At 40.5% G+C, this 24,905-nt stretch overlaps 1 protein-coding gene and 1 long non-coding RNA gene across 12 annotated transcripts in view; one reads left to right on the top strand and one right to left on the bottom strand.

Annotated features, from left to right (window-relative positions):
- Nucleotides 1-24,905, bottom strand: part of FRMD6 (FERM domain containing 6) — a 366,574-nt gene that overhangs the window by 55,463 nt on the left and 286,206 nt on the right. For 2 of the 10 annotated variants that reach the window (XM_008957074.4, XM_063596209.1), the window contains exon 1: nucleotides 23,488-23,721. The exons of 2 other annotated variants lie outside the window; for them this stretch is intronic. The gene's annotated coding sequence lies outside the window, so the exon portion shown is untranslated. Of the gene's footprint in view, nucleotides 1-22,914; nucleotides 23,324-23,487; nucleotides 23,863-24,905 lie in introns of those variants that run through there. 6 more of the 10 variants (XM_003831718.4, XM_003831719.5, XM_055097580.2 and 3 more) reach the window with 6 other exon arrangements.
- Nucleotides 24,160-24,905, top strand: part of LOC117975929 (uncharacterized) — a 198,545-nt gene continuing 197,799 nt past the window's right edge. For both annotated transcript variants that reach the window (XR_010109805.1, XR_010109804.1), the window contains exon 1: nucleotides 24,160-24,492. This is a non-coding gene — a long non-coding RNA (uncharacterized LOC117975929). The remainder of the gene's footprint in view (nucleotides 24,493-24,905) is intronic.

The raw sequence follows: 24,905 nt of genomic DNA, 5'->3' as shown, positions 1-24,905 counted from the left end.
CAACCTACAGACTTGAAATTAAAAAATTTATCTGGACAACCGAACAAGACTTTCTACTGCTACAAAAGTCCTTGTTTAACACCCCCTTGGGGGATTTTGCAGTGATTACACAAGCTGGAGACAAGTTGCTAAATAAACTTAAAAAGACAAAACATTATACAGTTTTAAAAGCCCTTAAGAGAAATGATAAAAATGTTTCTTTTATATATGGCTTTATTATAGTTTCACAACATATTTACCATTGTCATTTTCATGTACAGATTCTGTCTCCAACACATTAAAAGACACTTCTATCCTAACAAAGCCTTCCATTAATCAGAGATCTACAGTTCCCCTGTGGAGTCATCAAATCTTTAGCCAACGTGCTCTAAGGAGACCAAGGTGCCTTCTGTTATTCCATAGAAACATGGATCCAAGACTGCTAAGGTAGCTGTCAGGAACATAACTGGGAGCTAGGGATGGCTGTATCCTTCATGCTTCTCCCAGGGGAATCTTCAATCAGAAGCCGGCCTCTGCTACTGTCACCCAGTGTTTCATTCTCTTAGCTTACTTCTAGAAGATAACTATCATGAATCTGCCAGTTACACCAAGTGTGGAATCTCATTTTCAGTGGTACTTACCTATCTAGCAACATTCTATTTCCCATATGCCAATTCACAGGCATTATTTCTGTAACTCTTCTCAACTAGAGTTTTGAAATAATATACAAACCAAGGTCAATTCAATTATTATCCATCTATTCTAAAAGAAATAGAAATAAAGCCACTTAACAGTGAACCTCTCTGGTCTCTCTGGTGTGTGAAGTCAACAAAATCCAGGAATGAGTCACTGAAGAGCCCAGTCCAGTCACCTCCATTTGACCTACCTATTTACTGGATCATCTGGTTGTTCGGTTCGCGTCCCCTTCCATATTACCAAAAGAGAACATTCCTTCTCACAGTAATCATCCTCTGATGCTTTGAGAGAGACTTAAAGTATGCTTTTTAAAGGGTGTGGGGGAAGGAAACCAGAATTATACCTTACCCTACACAAATAGGGTTAATCTTCCATGAAAAATGGAACCATACCTCAACCTTGAAGGTTGAAGTTAAAAAAGAAAACCCCAAATCAATCAAACAAACAAAAACCAGAAACCACCCTACCTCTGCTCAGCACTGCTTTTTCATATGGCTCTAATCATACTGGAAAGGCAGAAGTACTGAGACTGACCCATAAACATTTATCCTGGAGAAACCCAAGGAGCAGACTATTCCAAGTCAGCAGGCATGGCAGGACCACTGCTCAACACAAATGGCTCACTTACTCGCTCAATCCTACCCTAGAAAAAGACTATATATTGCCTACAATTAATTGCCTTGGAATCACCTTATCTCTGATTCACAGGCAAAATCATTCAAATATTTAAAAAGCACTCATCGAGAGGAGTGCCTATATTCCTTCATGACTTTCACGTTTGGAAGAATGAATGAAGAAAACATGGTGTTGCTCCTCATAGTGGGCTTTCTAGGAAAAGTTGGATTCTTTTTTTCAGATATAAGATCTGCAAAGTTGTAAATCTATTGGATTTTTACCTTCAGTACAAGTTTCAATAACCAGGAGACAAAATCCTGAAACTCCCTCTAATGAGTCTTTCTTTCAAAAGCATCTTCCAATTGAAAGTCATCTGTCTAGGATTTGGAAATTATTTTCTCCAAGAGTAAAAGTCGTGATGTTTCCTAAGCTTCCATGTATAATAACTGAAAACTGTAGCTGAGGTCTAAGTTATCCACTTTAGTGAATAAAGCAATTAAAAGCAAAGATTCTGATAATAAAAAAGAAATACTTCCTTTCAGACTCTTGTCACATGTACCACAAACTCTGGACAATCTACAAACTTCCACCGGCAAGTGATTACTTTCAAGGACCATTTCTCAGAATGAGTATAAAAAGCACCATATTCCACACATAATTATGCAAAAGATGCCTCTGTACTTTTTTTCCCCTCCACATTTTTCAATGCGTTTCTTCCAGTTTTGGGGAGTTTTGAAAAATAACCTGTTACATCCAGGAACTTTCAATTCTTGGCCATCAAATATTAATTGCTGCAGGAATTGTCCTCTGCCATAAACAACTAGAAAAGTGGATAAAACACATCAAATGGTTTTTAGACACTGAAGGAAAACAAACTAGGTGAGCCTAATGATTCCCCAAACTTAATGACTGGAGGCAGTTTTGGTCCACAGTGAGGAAAGGAATCCAAAAAGAACTGAGAAGATTCCCTGAATTGAGAAGATAAAGAGAAAAGTTTGGGAGGCAGAGGCAGCTAGAATTTGGGGGGCAGCACAGAATCCCAAAGAGGAAGTAGGGGAACCCAGAGAGAGGTCCAAAGATCTTCAGAGAGGTTCTCCTGGTACATTGGCTAACTATTGATCTGTGCTAACGTGGAAAAAAAACTCCACAAGGCAGAGGAAAGAATCTTCGACAAGCAATAGGTCAAACAATTCCTACAGCTCACATAGAGCTGGGCATAGTTCTCATTCCCACTAGCCAGAGGAGAAACCCTATAATATTTATGGCATCAGATAGGTTAGTGTGAAGGATATCACCTCAGTAGGCCAAGTAAAGCTTCAGTCTGAAGGCTGCCCTGAACCAACTCTAAAGAAGGTTAAAAGCAAGCCTCAAAAGGATCAAACTGGGCCCAAGTAACTTACCTACATGGTGAATAAAGTCCAGACTTCTTAAAGCCCAAGTAACTTACTTACATGCTAGAATAAGGTCCAAACTCTTTAATGCCCAAGTAACTTATCTACACTTATCCTCCATGAAAAATCGAACCCAATGAATGGGTTCATTCATCCTTCTAGAATGAAGCCCAAACTGTCAAAATCCAGCACCCAATAATAAGACTATTATGAATAATTTTACATTAATAAATTCGAAAACATAGATAAAATGGACAAATCTGTTAAAAGACAAACTTCCAAAGCTCATTCAAGACGAAATAGATAACCTGAATAGCCCTATATGAAGGGACTTCAAAAAGTTCATGGAAAAAATGGAATTAAAAGATAAAAATAAAGAATATAAGCTTTATTTCTCAACATAAGCTCCAAAAGGTCAAGATATTTTTATAATAATACCAGCCACCTAGTGCATCCTAAAGAACTGAGGGTCCTGGGAATTTAACCATGTCAATGCAGTCTTTTTACATTTTTAATTGAAGAAAAATGGGTGCCCTTTGAAGATTTTTAAGATTAGGAAACAAAAAGAAACCAGAAGGAGCCAAATCAGGACTGTAGGGTGAATGCCTAATGATTTCCCATCAAAACTCTCCCAAAATTGTCCTTGTGTGAAGAGAGGTATTGAGCAGGAGCATTGTTGTGGTGGAGAAAAACTCTCCAGAGAAGCTTTCCCGGGCATTTTTCTGCTAAAGATTTGACTAACTTTCTCAAAAGACTCTCATAATAAGCAGATGCTACAATTCTTTGGCTTTCCAGACAGTCAGCAAGCAAAATGCCTTGAATATCCCAAAAAACTGTTGCCCTGACCTTTGCTTTGACTGGACCATTTCCATCTCTTGGTAGCCACTGCTTTGAAAGTGCCTTGTCTTCAGGATCATACTGGTAAAGCCATGTTTCATCTCTTGTTACAATTCTTTGAAGAAATGCTTCAGGATCTTAATCCCATTTCTTTAAAATTTCCAATGAATGTTCTGCTCTTGTCTGTAGCTGATTTGGGCACAATGGTTTTGCCACCCATCTAGTGGAAAGTTTGCTCGAATTAAATTTTTCAGTTCCAATTGTGTAAGCTGAATTAACTGAGATTCCACAGTGTTGGCTATTGTTTCTGCTGTTAATTGTTGGTCTTCTTAAATTAGGGCATGAACAAGATGAATTTTTTTCCTCACAAATTGATGTGAATGGTCTGCCCCTGCAGGCTTCATCTTTAACATTTGCTAGTCTCTTCTTAAAACGAGTAAGTTATCCACCAACTGCTGATTTCTTTGGGGCACTGTCCCCATAAACTTTTTCTAAAGCACCAATGATTTCACCATTCTTCCACCCAAGCTTCACCATAAATTTGATGTTTACTCTTGCCTCAATTTCAGCAGAATTCATGTTGCTCTGAAAGGGGTTCTTTTCAAACTGCTGTCTTACCCTTTTTAGTGCCTCAAACTAGATCCTATTCAGGTATCTTATAACGTTAGTATGAGTTGATTTCGGTGCAAAACCATTCTGAAATCCATACATAATATGCATTTTCTGTGAACTTTCTGAAGACCCCTCAGTTATTAAATGAATTGAATTTTTAGTTAAAAATTTTATGACAAAGAAAATTCTAGGCTCAGATGGCATCACTGGTAAACTCTATCAATGTTCAAATAAAAAATTAATATCAATTCTACACAAGCTTTTCCAGAAAACCAAAGAAAGGGGAATATTTCCCAACTCTTTCTATGAGGCCATCATTTCCCAAACTAGGTGACATTATAAGAAAATGTTTTAAATGACCAATATCCCTCATGAACATAGACACGAGATTCCTAACAAAATTTGGTATACTGAATTCAGCAATATATACCAAAAGGACAACATATGATGACCACGTTGGGTTTATTCCAGGAACGCAAGATTGGTTTGATATTCAAAAATCAATGTTACTCACCACAACAGATGAAAAAATGAAATTATATGATCATTTCAATAGATGCAGAAAAACAGCTGATAAAATTTAACACATGTTCATGATAAAACATACAAACCGCCAGGCACGGTGGCCCACGCCTGTAATCCCACCATTTTGGGAGGCCGAGGCAGGTGGATCACCTGAGGTCAGGAATTCGAGACCAGCCTGGCCAACATGACGAAACCCCATCTCTACTAAAAATACAAAAAATTAGCCGGGAGTGGTGGTGTGCGCCTGCAATCCCAGCTACTCAGGAGACTGAGGCAGGAGAATCGCTTGAACCCAGGAAGTGGAGGTTGCAGTGAGCCAAGATTGCGCCACTGCACTCCAGCCTAGGTGACAGAGTGAGACTCCATCTCAAAGAAAAAAAAAAAAAAGACCTAACTAAGTATATAAAAATGTACATTAATAGGAAGAATCAATATTGTTAAGATATTGATTCTCCCATAACTAATCTATATATTCAATGCAACTACAACCAAAGTTCAATTAGTGTTAAACATGAGTACACATAAAAACTGAAGAAATCCAAGGCTAGTTAATAGTACTGTACCAATGTCAATTTCCTGGTTTTGAAAACAGACTACAGTTGCTTATCATTGGGAGACTCTGTACACTATTTTTGCAACTTCTTGTGAGTCTAAAATTATTTCAGGCCAGGTGCGGTGGCTCATGCCTTTAATCTCAGCACTCTGGGAGACTAAGGTGGGAGGAGCACTTGAGGCCAGCCTGGGCAACACAGTGAGACCCCCATCTCCACAAAAAAAATTAAAAATAAAAAATTATGTGTGGTGGTGCATGCCTGTGGTCCCAGCTACTTGGGAGGCTGAGGCAGAGGACTGCTTGAGCCCAGGAGGTCAAGGCTGCAGTGAGCCATGATCATGCACTGCACTCTAGTCTTGGCAACAGAGTGAGACTTGTCTCTAAAAAAATTACAATTAAATTACCTCAAAATAAAGTTTTTAAAAATCCCAGGGACTTTTTTTTATCGGTAAAAATCCAGAATCGGATTCTAATCTACTTCAGCCCTTATACAGAAATTACTTTGAAATGAACTACAGGCCCAAATTGAAAAGCTAAAACTCTAAAAGTCATAGAAAACTTACAGAGGAAGATCTTTGTTGCCCTGGTTTTCTTAGGGCATTAAAAACATGAACCACAAAAATTTTGCTTTTTAATTTTGCCCTCTGAAAGTCACTTAAAAAATGACAAAGAAATCATCATAACAGAAAATACATTTTCAAAACATATTTGGAAAAATAGAAACCATATCTGATTAAAGACTTAAATCCAAAAATATATAAATATTACAACTCAAGAACAATGCAACTCTTAAAAATATGGCCAAAAAAGTCACTTCACCAAAGATATACAAATAGCAAATAAGCACTTGAAATGATACTCAACATTATTAGTCATTAGGAAAATGCAAATAAAAATCGAAGTCAGATACCACTACACACCTGCCAGAATGGTTAAAGTTAAAAACACTGACAATACCAAATCTTAGTGAGAATCTGGAGCAACTAGAACTCTCAGACACGGCTGGTGGGAATGTTAAATAATACAGCCACTTTGAAAATGAATTTGACAGTTTTTAATAAACATTCACTTACTATACAACTCAGAAATGAAAAGCTATGTCCCCCAAGACTTATATAATACATAAATGCTTATAGTAACTTCATTCATAATAGCTCCAAATTAGAAACAATCCAAATATCCACTAACAGGTAAATGAATAAACAAATTGCGACAACTGAATACCACCCAACAATAAAGAGGAACTACTGATATGTGCAAGAAAATGGATGAATACATCATGCTAAAGTGAAACATGCCAGATACAAAAGCATCTAGAGTGGCAGGGGAGGAGACTGACTAAAAAGGAGCTGTAGGAAACTTTTTGGCTTGACAAAAATGTTCTGTATCTTGACCGCAGTGCTGGTTACATGATGATATATACATTTGTCAAAACTCATCAAATTATCTACTTAAAATTTGTTTATTTTATTATTGCATATGATTCATCATTTAAAAAGCTGATTTTGGGCAGGCGTGGTGGCTTATGCCTGTAATCCCAGCACTTTGGGAGGCTGAAGTGGGTGGATCACTTGAGGTCAGGAGTTCGAGACCAGCCTGGCCAACACGGTGAAACCCCGTCTCTGCTAAAAAATACAAAAATTAGCCGGGTGTGGTGGTGCATGCCTGTAGTCCCAGCTACTCAGGAGGCTGAGGCAAGAGAATCACTTGAGCCCGGGAGACAGAGGTTGCAGAGAGCCAAGACTATGGCACTGCACTCTAGCCTGGGTGACAGAGGGAGACTCAGTCTCAAAACAACAAAAACACCAGCATTATTTCATTCGAGCTTCACAGCCTTCTGCATTCTAATTTAAAGATTACAAAGTTCTAGGCTGGGCACGGTGGCTCATGCCTGTAATCCCAGCACTTTGGGAGGCTAAGGCGGGTAGATCACTTGAGGCCAGGGGTTCAAGACCAGCCCGGCCATCATGACGAAACTCTGTCTCTACTAAAAATACAAAAATTAGCCGAGCATGGTAGTGGTGCATGCCTGTAATCCCAGCTACTCAGAAGCTGAGGCAGGAGAATCACTTGAACCCAGGAGGCGGAGGTTGCAGTGAGCGGAAATTATGCAACTGCACTCCAGCCTGGGTAAAGGAGTAGATTCTGTCTCAATAAATAAATAAGTTCTAAAGAGTAAATCAAGCAACCGTCCTTAGTATCTTACCCTTAAGTGTATAATATGTAATCATTTCAAAACACCTTTACTTTCATTTCCCTTTCCTAACCAGTTCTATAAATTAATAGAGTATTTTTCAGGGTAACAGCTGCTCTGAACAAATGACTGATAATGTGAATTAATTTAGACCCTGTATCTATAATATACTGATTAAAAATTTCCTGAAAATTTACTCATCAGCAACATGAGCCTAGTTCAAGAATATGTAAGGCAGTAATTAAAGCAAATGTTGTTTTATACGTCAGATAACTTCAATTAGCTTTCCCTGCTAGGTTTTACTCTACAACTTATATTTCATGAAAATTTCTCTTTACATTTCTCTAGGCACCTGTAGAAGCAAATAATTTAGTCAATTACAAACCATTAGCTCTCAACATCCTCTTTCACAGATTTAAAATGAATGAGGGTTCAGAAAATCAGTATTTGAGTTTTAAAAGATTTTACTTTTAAGATTTAATTAGAATTTATTTTAAATTCTAGATGAGATAACATTTATTAAAAACTGTTCCTGATTTTAATTTCCTTAAATATCCTTAATATTACACTTGAAAATCTTGGGTTTCTTTTAAGTAAAACCCTTAAACACGTCAATTTTTCTGAATCTCCTTCTATAATTGTAAGTAACGTGAGTTCCTCAAAAGAGATTTCAGAAATGGCGCCACTGCAGCTGACCTTTGTTTCAGTGTGTCACTAAACTATGCAAAAAATTAACTTTACCACTATATTTAGATGGGCTAAGTATAGAATTCTATTTTCTTTGGAAGAAAATACATAAAACATTTCTGATTGTTGTGATAAAACATACGCAACCACACAAAATTCCACTCTATATTTTGGGTCACACATGTCAGTAAATTCACTGCCGAGTTTTTTTCAGGATACCATATTACTTCATTCTTCCGACCAATAAAGTATTAATTTTTCAGTTATGGGCTTGCAAGTATTAAATAAAGGTGCTACCCACTAGTAACTGTTGGGGGATTACTAAGTTTATTTTTTATATCCTATTTCTGAAAGCCATGAGAAAATTCCTCATTACAAATACCTTTGAAATAATTATAGTTTCATAAAATAAAAGTTGTTTTTGTAAGCTATTCACATCTGATTTTTTTTTTTTTCTTTGAGACAGGATCTTGCTCTGTCACCCAGGCTGGACAGGCTGGAGTACAATGGCATGATCACAGCTCACTGCAGCCTTTACCTTCCAGGCTCAAGCAATCCTCCCACCTCAATCTCCAAAGTGCTGGGACCACAGGCACGCATCACCACACCCAACTAACTTTTGTATTTTTTGTAGAGACAGAGTTTCATCATGTTGCCCAAGCTGGTCTCGAACTTCGGGGTTCCAGCAAAGCGCTTGCCTCAGCCTCCTGAGGTGTTGGGAATACAGGTGTGAGCCACTGTGCCAGGCTAATATCTGAAATTTCTAGCCTAATTTCCCATTTGTCCTTTGTTTACTTATTTAAACAGAGTTCAACTCAGGTACCAAACAATAAATTCTAGAGCTATAAATCATAATTTTGTTTATCACTAATGCAATGACAATAGCCAAGTTAAGTTCTCAAGGAAAAAAATTTTTAACTATTATTTTGTTACAAAATTATCTTTTTGTTTGTAAGGTTAAATTTTTACATTCCAATTACTTTACAAACTGCCATGGAATATATATGAGAAAGTTAAGGAATTCAGAATTCAGTCCTGTTGCAATTCCCACTTCAGTCCCCACTCCTAGGCCAGATCAGACTGCCCTAAAGTCTCACAGCACCTCTACTTCTTAATAACACTTTTTGAAATTAAATCATTATGTACTCCATTATTTAAATCTGCCTTTCCTGCTAAAAAGTAAAAGCTTCAAAAGGGAAGGTATCACAGTAGACATACTATTTACCAAATGAATAAAAAGGTAAGACATTTGAAACAGTATTAGTCATTAGGAAGAAGCATATCTAAAATAATAAAATGGCACATAGTAATGACGCATTCATCTGGAAGCATCATCCATCTACGTGAGAGAACTAGGGAAATGGCAATAAATGAGGTGTTTAGTGAATTCATACTCAAATGGATTATATAAATGTTACTAACAAAGCTACAAAGGAAATGGCATAGTAAATTAAGAAAGCACTATTTGAGGAAGTAGATTTCACATAAGATTTTGATTACGTTCTACTTCTTCTACAGGTGTCACTATAATCATAGATTACCACCCACTGGAAGCTAAATCTAACAATAGAGTATTAGTCCATTTTCATGCTGCTGATAAAGACATACCTGAGACTCAGCAATTTACAAAAGGAAGAGGTTTATTGGACTTACAGTTCCACGTGGCTGGGGAGGCCTCACAATCATGGCAGAAGGTGAAAGGCACAACTCATATGGCGGCAGACGAGAAGAGAGCTTGTGCAGGGAAACTCCCATTTTTAAAACCACTAGATCTTGTGAGACTTATTCATTATCACGAGAACAGCACGGGAAAGACACACCGCCATGATTCAATTACCTCCCACTAAGTTCCTCCCACAACACATAGGAATTCTTGGAGTTAAATTCAAGATGAGATTTGGGTGGGGATGCAGCCAAACCATAGCAAATAGTTAACCCAGAAGATCTAAAATAAATTTGCTAGGTGTTAGTAAATTAAATAATCTTTGTCTTCAAGAAACTAGTACAGCTGGGGAGCTAGAAATGTGCTAAGTTCCAATGATGTGACATGAGCAACATGCAGCTCGGATGCAGCGGAAGGAGAAGCCAGAAGCAGAAACATGAGGTAGACGAAGTGTGTACACATTAGACAGGACAATGGGAAGAACAATTTGGCTGGATTTAAGGAACTCTGAGGAAAAAAATAAGTATCTAAACACAAGGTTAGCAAACTCACATGCCTACAAGGGCAGGAGCAAAGAAGTGAAGCCTGCTGGATGAAAAATGCCTACAGCAGCTTGGTCCCAATGTTGAGGACAAGAGAGTCTCTGCCAGGGACTGTGGGAGACTACAGAGCACACACCCCGTATAGAGGGGGAAGCTGTTATGTTGCTACAACAGACCTTGCCAGGCCTTCAAATTTTTCAAGAGAAGGTATAAAATGCAATTTTTTTAATGTAAAATTTCTCTATTTTTAAATGTTGGCAAATAACTATGTTAAAAGCCAAAACATGTCTGCAGCCAAACTTGCTGGTGGGCCACAGGCTTGCAACTCTGGGCTGGCATGATGAATTCCACCCTAAGAGATCTGGACTTTATTCTGTAGTCACTGACAAGTGACATAAGATTTATTTCAAAACTTGCTCAGTTTTATACCTCTGCATACTCCAGTATCCACAATGTAAAATCCTCAGCACTGCGAAATTATTCCACATTGGCCTCGTGTATTTGTTCCAAGCCAATTACATTCTAACTGTACTGTAACTTAACTAACTGTAGAGTAACTTACAAGTTTCAGCTGAAAAAAACATTCAAAATGATACGAATAAAACAGTGCTGGCAAAGCAGTACCTAAGAGAAAGATGACATTATATGCATATACCACAACCCACTGGAAACACACATATAATCACCAGAGCTCCACTTCTCAAAAACCTTGTGCCCTAATCCTCTGCAAAGGAAAGTCTTTGCCCTTTCCAGCATTTTCTGAATTAGCAACTTTCTAAAGACTAATACTATACTTTGGTATTACCAAACACTAAAATATATGTAACAAAGTTTTCATTCTACCAACCACTCTAAGCTTTTAACTATCCAAAAACAATACTTATGCATTAAAGGCCTATGTGTTAGCATTTTAATAAGCTTAGAGAAATTAGATAATTAGTATCAGACACTTGTTGATTCATTTTGATGATAGTATTACAGACAGTTAGCAAAATTCAACGGTAGTTCCCAGAAGAGAAAATTCTTGGTGTATAATTATAAAATACAGAACTATGAAAATTGCTTAATCACATGCTTTGAAATAACACTTCATGACGAAAGTCATCAACAAGGTATTTAAAATTTTAACGAGGTAATTTTTCTATTACTCAATTTGCTCTGGCTCTTGGGATTCACTAACCTGAGCCATCTACTCTGTGAATGATGGCTTCCAGGCCAGTGGGGCACTATGCTGTGTGGCCTAGTCAGATCAAACCTATCACCATTGCTGAAAAAGAAGCCAACTCAAAGCACATGTCTCACCTTACATGAAAAAGGACTGCTATGGTTTGAATGTGTCCCCCAAAAGTTCATGTGTTGGAAACTTAATCCCCGATGCAATAGCATTGGGAGGTGGGGCCTAACAAAAGGTGACTGAGTCATGAAGGTCAAGTCCTCATGAGTGGATTAATGTAGTTATCACAAGAGCAGGTTGTTATAAAAACCAGTCCAGCCCCTAGTGCTTTCTGTCTTGCCCTTGCTTCCGCATTCCACCATGGGATGACCTGGGCCAGATGCTGGTGCCGTGCTCTTGGACTTCAGGGCCCCCAAACCATAAGCTGAATGAACTTCCTTTTTTTAAAATGTAACTTTTATTTTAAATTCAAGGGTATGAATACAGGTTTGTTATATAGATAAACTTGTGTCATGGGGGTTTGCTGTACAGATTATTTTGTCACCCAGGCATTAAGCCTAGTACCCATTAATTATTTTTCCTGATCCTCTCCCTCCTCCCAACCTCCATCCTCTGGTAAGCCCCAGTGTATGTCCCCTCTATGTGTCCATGTGTCCTCATCATTAAGCTCCCACATAAGTGAGAACATGCAGTATTTCTGTTTCTGCATTAGTTTGCTGAGGATTAATGGCCTCCAGCTCCATCCATGTTACCGCAAAGGACATGATCGCGTTCTTTTTTATGGCAACATAGTATTCCATGATATATATGTACCACATTTTCTTTATCCAGTCTACCACTGATAGGCATTTAGCTTGATTCTATGTCTTTGCTGTTGTGAATAGTGCTGCAATGAACATATGCATGCATGCGTCTTTGTAATAGAATGATTTATATTCCTTTGAGTATATACCCAGTAGGGATTGCTGAGTCTAACTGTATTTCTGTTTTTAGGTCTTTGAGGAATCACCACACTGTCTTCCACAATGGTTGAACTAATTTACACTCCCACAAACAGTGTATAAGCATTCCTTTTCCTCCACAACCTTGCCAGCATCTGTTATTTTTTTAACATTTTAATAGCCATTCTGACTGGTGTGAGATGGTATCTCACTATGGTTTTGATTTGCTTTCTCCAGTATCAATGACAAGCTTTTTTTTCATATGATTGTTTGCTGCATCCATGTCTTCTTTTCAAGTGTCTGTTCATGTCATTTGCCCATATTTTAATGGATTTTTTTTCTAGTAAATTTAAGTTCCTTATAGATGCTGCATATTAGACATTTGTCAGTACATAGTTTGCAAATATTTTCTTCCATTCTGTAGGCTGTCTGTTCACTCTGTTGACAGTTTCCTTTGCTGTTTACTTTAATTAGATCCCATTTGTCCATTTTTGCCTTTGTTGCAATTGCTTTTGGTGTCTTCATCAGTAAATGTTTGCCATTTTTATGTCCAGAACTGTATTGCCTAGGTTGTCTTCCAGGGTTTTTACAGTTTGGGGCTTTACATTTAAGCTTTTAATCCATTTTGAGTTAATTTTTGTATATGGTATAAGGAGGCAGTCCAATTTCAATCTTGTGTATATGGCTAGCCAATTATCCCAGCACCATTCAATGCATAGGGAATTCTTTCCCCATTGCTTGTTTTGTCAGGTTTGTCACAAATCAGACAGCTGCAGGTGTGTGGCCTTATTTCTGGGCTCTCTATTCTGTTCCACTGCTCTATGTGTCTGTTTTTGTACCAGTATCATGCTGTTTTGGTCACTGTTGCTCTAATAATTTGAAGTTGGGTACCATGTTGCCTCCAAGCTTTGTTCTTTTTGCTTAGGATTGCCTTGGATATTCAAGCTCTTTTTTTTGGTCCCATGTGAATTTTTAAATAGTTTTTTTCTAGTTCTGTAAAGAATGTCAATAGTAAACTTCCATTCTTTATGGACAGAATACCTTATGTGTGGTACTCCATTATAGTATCAAAAAACAATCTAAGACAAGGATCAATAGGTTGAATTAAAGAACACATCTTTACTAGAAATGAAAAAGTCTTTAAACAAAGTATGAGTATTTTCAAGATATAGTTCTCATCCAAAGACATTTAACAAAGAACTAAAAAACTGCATAGAACTGTTTCTCTATTTCAAAATATACAAACTACAATCTATATACTAGAGCCCTACCCCTATCAATAATAACCAGGGAAAAGCTCAAAGGCTCCCTAACCCTGACAAAGCCTGCTGAAGATATGCACGGCCTCCAACATTCCCATTTCCAAAGTCCCACTGCACATCCTACCAGGCATATTAAAATGTACCCACATCAATATTGAATATTTGTAATATACAAAACTGAATTACAAGTAATAGTTATCTTTCATAAATTTTTTATTCTCTTTGAACCCACTCCAATAAGGTTTTCATCTCCACTTCTCCAGTGACACAGCTCTTGTCATCATCACCAATGACTCCCCAGGTTGCTAAATCCAATGAGCAACTCTCAGTCTTCACCCTGCTTGACTTCTCAGCAACATGTGAGCTAACTGATCCACTCTTCTGCTGGAGATATTTTCTTTGACTACAGGGACATTTTTCTAATTTTCTTCCTATCCTCTGCTTGCTCCTTTTTAATTTTCTTTTACTGATTCCTCCTTATCAACACAACCTCTAAAAGATGAAGCATCCAGGTTTAGCCCAAGACCATCATCACAATTAGAAAAACAACTCATAGTTCATTCTTCCATTGTGTAGATCAATAGAGTTCACAATATCTTCTAGTGATAACACTGTTACTCAAGGAATGGAGACACTTAATTGGGTTCACTATGTTGGAAAAATGTGCATAATTACTTTGGCTTAAAACACTTTCTTGGATTATGTGTGTGATTTCTTCTTCTCTCTACAAACTGTAAATACTGATATGCCCCAAGGCTTGGTCCATAAGCCTGTTTCTCTGACTACACGTATTCCCCAAGTGATCTCACCCAAATTCTGTTGGCAACTTCCAAATTTGTATCTCCAACTTAGACCTCTTCCCTAAATTCCAGATTCCTACAGCAACCAGTGATTCTATTAAAATGCAAATCAAATCCTCTCACTCCTCTGCACAAAACCTGGCTCCCCATTCCACTCACAGTCAAGTCCTGAATACGGTCCACACAAGCCAAACATGTGCTCTCCAAACATCTCTAACCTTATCTACTACTCCTTCTCTCCCTGCTCTCAGTGCTCCACCACTGTGGCCTTCTCCCTGTTCCTGGAACACATCAGGCATGCTTCCGCCTGATGCCTTCACTAGTCCCTCTGCTCCAACACTTTTCCCCCAGCTAGCTCTGTGTGGCTCTCTTCCTCCTTCAAGCCCTCTTCTCAGTGAGGCCTACCTTGACTATACTCCACCAAATCGCAAAGTCCCTGCCTCCCTCCCCCAGCACTCCTACTGTCCCTTAGCCTGCTCTACTTTTTCTTTTTCCCATCAGGCTTATTACCTTCCAAAATACTACAACACTTATTTTCTTATGCTGATTGCCTCCTAATAGAATATAAGGTCCACGGAGGCAGAGTTTTTTTTTTTTTTTTTCCTTTATTTTATTCACTGACATCTCTCAGACCTAGACCAGTGCCTGGCATATCCTAGGCATACATTATATTGAATGCATGAATTTAAACATTTAATAATTTTAATTTCATAGTTGTCTTTTAATATTTGAGATTTTTACCAGATCTTGCACATTCTGTTGCTACTAGAAAAGCCCCTTTTCTATGGGCTTGAAGGATAGAAAAATCTCAGCCTGACTTCACTAACCAGTATAAATCCAGTGGCCCCAGGAAGGCTGGGAACATCCTATGTGACCATCCTTGATTTTGGACCCTAAAACGAAAGCTCAACTTCACACTCATCTGGAAACATCTAATATCTTTTCAAACACATGTATTTTGTTCCCCCAACTAGACATGAAACACATTGACAGAAATTGCACAAAGTATTCAGCACAGTCCTGAATACTTCATAAAGACATAAAACCTGGCTTTTGATGGACTTAGTGAACATTTTTAAAGTGCTAAGTTTACTAAGCTCAAGATTTTACACGCACAGTCAAAACGGGGAACTGGGTTATCTGGACTAGGTCCCCCGCCCTTTAACAAACAGATCAGAATGATACAGCACGATTCTTCCAGAGGATCCTGTACCTTTTTTAGCTGAGCTTGTAATTAGGCTAGTTAGATGAAAATGTATCTTTCTAAGGTGCTTAACTGTGTCTTTCTTAAGTTTCTTTGAATGAATGGTTTAAAATCTCAAACTCTGGCCCTCATAACAGAAAATCACAAATGGTTCTGACCCACATTATATAAACTGTGCCAATGGTTAGGGGGTGGGAATAAAAACTGCTTTATATCAATAATAGTGGCTTTCTTCAGAAGTACTCACATGAAGCCATACAGGGAACATGAGCAAAAGACATGGGCCAGTCAGTGGTACTCTTTAAAAGAACTTTGCACAACATCAGTCACCGTAAGGAGAATTTTTAAAATCTGCAGGCTGGCTTTTTTGACATATGGAAAGAAACAATTATCTAGCAGACAGAAGCTGAAGGACTGAGACGGCTGGAAATTAGAAGAGAATTAGGAAAAATAACTCGATCAATTAGTAATCAGTGCGACAGGCCAGCTGCTCCTACTGCAGCAACACAGACTTGCCAGTATCTGTAACTGAGAAATACTAAGTTTTGTTGCCTGCTTAATGCCATCAAAAAACAAAGTTAAATCTCATGAAATGCTTATAAATGAAGGCTTGGGAACCTCCAATAAAACTATAAGTCCTTTTATACATCACTTCTTTTTGTCTTAAGCAGCAATAGCTAACATCACGTAAGACGTTTATTATACATCAAAGACCATGCCATTTGTTTTACACGTACCATTTCACTTAAAAATAAGAACAATCCTGTGGGATAGCTATTATAATTATCTCCCACTTTACTGATGAGGAAAAAGAGGTGTAGAGAGTTAAGTAACTTCCCCAAGGTTACACATGGGAGAATACTGGAGTCTGGATTTGGGCCCCAGGGAACTGATCTCGAAGACCTCATTCCTATCATTATATTTTACTATCCCTCTTCTATGCTGTCTTCAATACGGATTACTCTATTCTGTAGTAATTTCATGAGCAACTTGTCAGAGCTGTGGCCCTATGGTCAGCATATTTTTTATTTGTTAACATTACATATGCTAAATTTTTGCTGTGATAAGCAGTATCTTATTCAGGTAGGATATATAAATACCACATATTTATAAAATTCTCTAATTTTAACTTCTCTTCACCTTTTTAATGAGCTTAAGCTGAAGCTCTGAGTCTTTTCTTAAATAATAAAACTGTCCTTTATTCTTTAGGGAAACATAAAAGAAAATGTATACATGAATAGTTTTCCTTTGCAAGCACTTTGTTTTATCTGTTAGATCTCTCAGTGAAATCATAATCTTATGTTTTACAATAAGTACTTCCTGGAGACTGCCACAGATTTTAGCGTCAGAATTTCACTGCTGCTCTCAGTAGACAAAGACTGGATGTTTCCAGGGATCTTTAAGAAACAATAACTGGATGGGGGTGGGAGGAAGTCACAAAAAGGGAGAAAAGAGGGAGAAGCATAAAGGCAGGAGAAGTCCAAAAACTGAATTTTTGAAACATTTTCTTAAGGATGAATTATTCCGAAAATATTGACAAAGCAGTCCTTTGAAATTAGGGTCCATCCTAGATCATTTATGGATCAACAAGAGTGAATCAAGAGGGACCTCAAGAGATCTCCTACTTGATACTTACAACCCAAAGTCTCATTAGGAAGCCCTAGAAGTGAGAGAGAGAGAGAAAAGGGAAAAGGCAAGCCCCAACAGAGCTCTGTATGGAGGGCAGAGGTACAGCAGGCTGAATGAAGAAAAATTCTGCCTCACTGGGCTACAGATCCATTTCCTCTGGGCAGATCTGAGTCTATCTGAACAGAGCCACAGAATACCTTTGCATGAATCAGAAAAGGGCACCCATCCTCCAGGCAGTGAGCCCCCCAATGGACTCACTGCTTGGACTACATAGTAGGGAGCTGGTTTTCTGACCCACCTTGCATGGCAAAACCTGCACAGCTACAGTTGGTAGCCCTGATCTTGCCTTCTCTCTCTCCAACAAGCATGTGGCACTAGAGGAGACAAGATTGAGAGTCAGAGCAGCTTCTACTACTGTCGCTGTCATCAGCTGTGAGACTTTGTATGAATCATTCAACCTCTTGAGGCCGCAGTGCCTCCATCTCTGAAAAATGATGGGGCTGGCTAGATGTCACCTAAGGCCTCCTTCCTCTTACCAATTCTCAATTGAAATCTGGTGATATCTAGTTGGTATATTCCAAACTATATCCTTAGGATACAGTGGCTGAGTGGAACCTTTAAAGTTTTCTTAAGATTGCTTTTTTTCCTCTCACATCTTACCTCTAACGTTACTTTTTCTCTTTCAATCTTAAGACCATACTCTGCTTTCAACCCCAAAGTGCTCAACATTTTTTAGAGCCATCAAAAGGTCACCTACCATGTACCGTCCTCAAACTACCCAAATATCCACCAACAAAATGGATAAAGAAACTGGGCATATTCATTCACAGAAATCACAGAAAAAAGACCTATTGCGACCTACATCAATTTGGATATATCATATGACATTATGCTGAGCTAAAGATGACCAAAAAACGTGTATTTTATTGCATTTAAATGCAGTCCAAAAACAGTTTAAAACTAACCATGACAATAAAAGTCAGCATAATGGTTATCCTGGGGGCAAAGATGATGACTGTAAAGAGAGGCTGGTAATGTTCTGCTTCTTGATTTGGATGCTAGTTGCCCAAATGTGATCATTTTGTGCTGTACACTCCTGATCTGTGCATTTGTCTGATTGTGTATAATTCAGTAACAAGTTCAAAGAAATAAAGCTACAGGGACCAAAAAAAAAAGTCATCTACTGAAACTGTACACACAAGTGCTACTACCTGTGGGGAGAAAATTAATTACATTTTATTTAACCCAATCAGAGAGAAAAATCATCTGAAAAGCTAAGTGAGAAACTTCATTATATTTCCTAAAATATGCATCAAGAAATTGCTTAATTTTTTTAAATGATTTCCTCCCTCACATGAAACTGTGGCTATAAATTAATTCAAAATATTGTTTTTCCCTCTGTCTTCATATATCAGTAAAACATTATTGCTCAAAGTTGTATGAAACATGTACAAAGATAATGTTGTTGGAAAACATCTGAAAACACCCCCAAGAGGATCCATTTGGAATACTGAGAGTCTAAATAGATATTTTTGGTCAGAATTATCCCAATTATCAGCACATTAATTCAATGACCTGGATAATGACCAAATCTCTACCTAGTTTCTTGATATATCAATTTAACTCTGCTAAGTTAAGACCATACAGCTGGGGAAAGACATTCAAGAAAATGCCATGCTAGCCGGGCGCGGTGGCTCAAGCCTGTCATCTCAGCACTTTGGGAGGCCGAGGCGGGCAGATCACAAGGTCAGGAGTTTGAGACCAGCCTGGCCAACATGGTGAAACCCCATCTCTACTAAAAATACAAAAATTAGATGGGCGTGGTGGCAGGCACCTATAATCCCAGCTACTCGGGAGGCTGAGGCAGGAGAATCATTTGGACCCGGGAGGTGGAGGTTGCAGTGAGCTGAGATCAGGCCATTGCACTCCAGCCTGGGCGACAGGGCGAGACTCCGCCTCAAAAAAAAAAAAAAAAAGGAAAGAAAATGCTATGCTACAGACCACTCCAAGGAAGCTCCAGGAAAACACTGCCTTCTCCTTGGGACTGTATTTGGTTCATCTGTGAATTTGTTTCAGCACATTCTTCTCTTCTTGACTTGAAGCAATACAATCAGCTGAGAGATCAATGATTTCTTTCCCCTTCTCAGTGTTCTGTAATTCATCTTTGATCAATATGGTATATATACTGCATGACTGCTCTGTTCCATTTGATATATACAAAAAGTGATCATACACAAACTTGCATGAGAAGTAATTACATCACTAAATAGCATAAAGTAATGAGAAGCACAGATTGCTTGTTTCTACCTAAAACTTCATAATAACTTCAGCCATTACTGCTGTAGAGCCCCCTCTGGTCCCACAGCATGGGAAGTAGACATTAGTAGTTTCCTCAAATGTTGGGGGACTAATTAAATATTTGTAGAATCATTAGCACTTAAACAAAAAATGTTTCCAGTCTTTGAAATGGGAAGTGGCTTTTGGAGTGTACGGGATACAGTTATAAGCATCCAGTCCCTGCACATTATTTAACACCAAACTAGTGATTCAACACAAAGACAGGCAAAATTTCCAGGATAACCATCAATTAGCAGTCCTATTTCAAGTTGTATACAGACCTTATAGGGCACCTTAATTCTAATCATTCTGATCCTTTTTTCTCAGCTAAAAATACCTTATTCTTTAATCTACACTTCTAAACAGTAAGTTCTCTCTACTTCAGCCTTGTTTTAAATACTTATCCTTCTAACTTTTTCCTTGCAATTCAATGTCCAGTATTCCACTTCCTCGTTCCTCTCAAATTATCCCTTTAACTTGTTTCTACTTATTTTTAAAGGCCCCCAAAGCCTCTTCCTCAGGATAATGTGCAATTCAGAAAGCCCTCTCAACTACCCTCTGTATAAAAGTTTAACCACAGAGACCAACGATAACATTTTTCCTGTTTGGGTTTTGGGGAACATACATTATAACTGAAATTTCACTGCTCATAAAACTCCTTCACTAAATCTTTCCCATTCCCCTCTCCTAACTCTCCATTGTTTTATACACAATCACGACATAAACACACTCCCAAAATGTGTAATGATATAATCATACAAAGACTTTCTAAAAATACATAATTTTAATGTGTGCAACAAACAGCCTTTATAACTCTAGTACTGGGAGTACACGTTTAAAAATATACTGACTTTTTAATAAACTGTGTTTGTTTTTCCTCGTTGGGGGTGGGGAGGAGGTAGGGGATCATCAAACAAGGACCAATTGCTATACCTGAATCCACAAACTGTGTTACAGTAGGATTCTATTGAGGATTGTAAACACACTTAAAACTTTTTTTTTTTTTTTTTACTTTAAAAGAAGAAAGTTAAAATTGCAAAAATGAGAGCCAAAATTTCTATGCTTTACCCATAAGGATACACAAACTGAATACCTCCTGTTTTCCCACTTATGAAAGAAATATGCTTCATCTACCAAACTAGGGCATTTATGAGGTTTGTATTAATGAACAGAAAAATGCAAAAATGTACAAATGCAAAAAACTTTCTATCCTTTAGAAGACTTAATATTAAAATGATTTTAGGGAAAGCCCAAGAAATTTCATTCTCAACTCAGAAAACTACCTAAGGGATAATTTGTGAATGCCATCTGGGATCCAGGCAGTCCCATCCACAAAAGGGAAAACTTGTTGAGATCATCCAAATCTAAAATTCACATACATTTTTACATCTGGACTGAATTAATCTTTTCTTGGTACTGGCTTTCATGTAATAAAATAATTGTTTGCAGGTTTTATTTTTCTTAAAAAAAAAAACAAACCCCACAACTTTAGAAATCAAAATGTGCAACATCCAAATCGAAAACTACAAAGAATTCCTTTATCAAAAAAGTTAGTTGTGAGACAGGACTCATTTACACTCAACTCTGAACCTGACAGCTCAGTCAAAAACAATTATGTTTGAAACTTTCATTCCAAGCATCTGCCACAAAAGGCTACGCAGTCTATTACATCATAAGTTCAGAAAGCCGAAAGCTTTATAAGTATAGTTAAATGTGGAAACAAAATCCAAAAACTACAAAAAGACCCCCTCCCCCCCCCATTCAGCTAAACTAGTTCAGTAACAATTTTTTTTAAGAATTTGTAACTAAAAACCACTACCTAGCACACTGGCATTTTGCTTTCAAAAGCAGCGTCTTCATCCAGGCCCATGCTGTTTTCAGGCGTCTTCCTGTACAGCCAGGAGCATCTTAAATCTCTAAGTTCAAATTATGTACTTAAAACTAGCAGCTTACCCTTGTTGCCCCCAAAAAGGAGATACTGGAAATAGGAAAGATTTCCTGCCCCTTAAAATGTCTTGAGTACTGCAAGAACTGCTGATTACTGTAGCCCATCAGTGTCAGATCTCAGAGATTCTTGCAAGCAACTCAAAGGGGGGAAAATTAGTTCATATTACAGTCAGTCTGCTTTCTGGAGAAGATGTCCTGCAGATAATTTGATATGAGATATCCCCTGGGGGACCCTTTTCATCTAATAATCCTACTAAATGTCCATTTTAATATGAAATATGAATCCAAAATGTTTACAAACATACTGGGAAAAGTATTCAAATGCCAGCTGTCTCATATTGTGAAGTATTTTCATTTTTAACATAAAACGTTTATTTCTCAAAGCCACACCTGAGAAAATGATTAGGTGCTGTGGTGCTGTTAAGTTTTATACTACAAAGGACATCAGCAAAGGCATCTGTTTTCCTGCCTCTCTTCTGGTCTTCGCCCCTCCCCCACTCTCCATCCTGTAGGTCCTGGTTGTTAAAATTTCTACAATAGTCTCATAATGCTCTAAATTCTAAAAAAAAACTTCTCATCCTTTAACACTGCTGAACCTAAATTCATGCACTGCTCTAAGAAGGAAACCCAAAAGTCACAAGCCTTTTTAATGACAGATGTATTACGGAAAATTTTCCCCACAAAGTTTTGATGCTGTGAAATATCAACTCCCTGAAATCACAGAAAGGAAATGACTTACATTCTTGGAAAATGAAGCCACTAGCAGCTTTCTCCAACAGCATTTTGTAAACCCCAAACTACACCCTGTGGCAAGAGGGAGTATTTCGTGCAAAAACTAAATTTAAATAGATGCTTATAAAACCAATAAATAAACATTGCCCGGTCCCAGAGAAGAACAGAAGGGAATCATACTCGGAAAATCCAGCAAGAGATACTTTTTCTCCACATTCAGAAATGCTGGAGAGCACAGGCTGGAAGTCAGAAGCAACCTGAGAACGCTTGCTGAAGTTTTCCTTCCCTGCTGTGAGCAATGCACAGCTCCTGAGGGAAATACTGGCAAAACAGATTTTGCTTAAAAAAACTAAAATGAAAAGGTGTTAAGGGGGAAAACGAGCTAATATTTCTTTGGACACTAGCTACACAACTACACGGCCTGAAAATCTGCCAGCTTTCAACTTTAAAATATGCTTATTTTGACATTTTCCCATCTATTCGTGCCTTTAAGAAAACGCCCGCACCATTAGGTTATGCTGTCCCAGGACTCGCGGTGTTGTTTTAATCTCTGTAGACTTTACACTTACACGGGTGGACCGCAGCTGTCCATACCTGACAGTGCCTGGCCCTCCCGGAGCCGAATCCGGTGCTCCTGTTCGCCTGGGGCTCCGTCAGCGCGCCGCAAGCTCCTCCAGAAACCCAAATTCTGCAGGCCGCACCCCCAACTCGTATCTCACCCAGGCCCCCGTCTGGCGCCGATCTGCCCCAGCTCAACCTCCGGCTCCGCAGACTAGGCACTTTCCGGGACGCGGAGCAGACCCTGCGCTCGGGTCCCTTCCCGCAGCCGGGCTGTCCGGCCTCTGCGCGCGCACAACAGGCGGCACGGCGCAGCGCCCGGGAGCGCGGGACTCGAGTGCTAGTCCCGGCGCCCAGCCACAGCGACACAGACCTGGGTGCCGGGGCCCGCCAGGGAGCCCTGTGATCCGGGGACCTCCGCGATGCAGAGAACCAGGCACCGCGCACGGAGCCCAGGCGCGCAGTCTGCAGCCAGGACCAGCCTCCCGCCCCCGCCGCTGAAGCCGCCCCGAGCTCCACGCCTCCCCCGCTGCCGGGCTCAGCTGCCCTAGGGCCTCGTCCGCCCGTCCCAGAGTGGGCGAGCTCCGACTCACGGAGAAGCGACCTTACCGCCGGCGCCCGACACCCAGAGCTAAGGGAGCGAGAAGAAGGCGAAGAAAGAGGCGGAGAGCGGCGCACTGCCTTCGCTGGGACTCGCGACTTCCAGAAACCCTCCCGAAACCCAGTCCCGCCGCCGCCCCGCCGGCAGGGGGCACAGCGGGCGTCCGGGGCGCGGCGGCTGAGCGATGGGGCGAGCGGAAAGGGCCCAGACGCCTGGTTCTTGTTCATACCTCGGAGAAAGTCTTGAGCACCAGGCGTTGGGCTCTCTGGTCAGCCCTCTGAGTCTTCCTACCGGCGCCGAGCCTGCCCCACTCCTCTCAGCCCCTTGGCCCCGCCAGCCAGAGGAGCGCTCCGCGTCCGCCCCGCCCCCCACCCACGCCTCCCGACCCGACCCGCCCCCCGAATCCCCGCCCCCTGAGACCCCGCCCCCGACCCGCCCCAACTGGCCGCGGCGGCAGCCGAGCCGCGGGAGCTGCGCGCTGAGCTCGCGGCAGTACGGGGAGTGCCCGCCCGCCCCGCCCTGGACCCAACCAAGAGTCCCGCGGAGGGGTGCGGCCACTTGGGGGCAGGAGAAAGCGGAGTACGCCACCCCTCTAGGGACCCAGGAAGCGAGGCGAGCCTCAGGTGGACGCGGTGGTGTGGACCACGGCGATCAGGGCCTTTCCCCCTGCTGTGGAGACGGAGGTGCGAGGGGACGCCGGCGGCTCCCCACCTTCTGGCCGAGTGGCCTTCTCCGCCTCCGGCTGGACTCCCTCGGGGCGCTCCCTCCAGAGCCTAGTCGGGCTGGCCGGGGGCGGCTGTTTGGCCTGAGTGTCGTCTTACTAAAGCGGAACGCCGGAGGGGAGGCCACTCCGAGAGGAGGCGGTCCCCGGCGGAGGAGGCTTCGTGAATCCTGCAGCCCCCTGCCCGCCCGCCACTCGAGACGCCGCGCCTCGTGGGTTTCACGCTGGATGGAGGGGGCGCCGCCGAGGATGCCCAGCCTCCCCCGCTAACTCTACCTCTCCAGTTCGTCAGGTAGACACAGCCTCTGTCTGCTGTGGTTTTAGTGCCCGTGGCCCCTCAGAAATTATTTTTGTCCCCTCCCGATAGTGGCTTTGGGGGATGGAGGGCGAGAGATGCAAAGGGCCAGTGGAAGATTTTTTATAGCACAAGGAATCAAGCCAGGAGATGGAGGTTTCATTGCCACCTCGGGGTCTGGGGAGGGGGCGAGCCACACCTCTCCGGTCAGTCTGCGCCCACCAGGACCTGCTGCTGGGAACCGCACACGAAAGGAGAGACACCCAGCACCTGGCCCCTGGACCCGCAGGGCGTCAACCTCCTGGGCTTCTGCCTTTCTAGGTTTCCTCTGACTTTGCTGACCCAATGACCCCTGGCCACGGGTGGCAAAAACGCCCTCACTGAGCCCTTCGCTAAAGGAGTGCCGGGGT

Source organism: Pan paniscus, chromosome 15 (assembly GCF_029289425.2).
Source record: "Pan paniscus chromosome 15, NHGRI_mPanPan1-v2.0_pri, whole genome shotgun sequence".
Lineage (NCBI taxonomy): Eukaryota > Metazoa > Chordata > Mammalia > Primates > Hominidae > Pan > Pan paniscus.
This window is presented reverse-complemented; position numbering and strand designations above follow the sequence as displayed.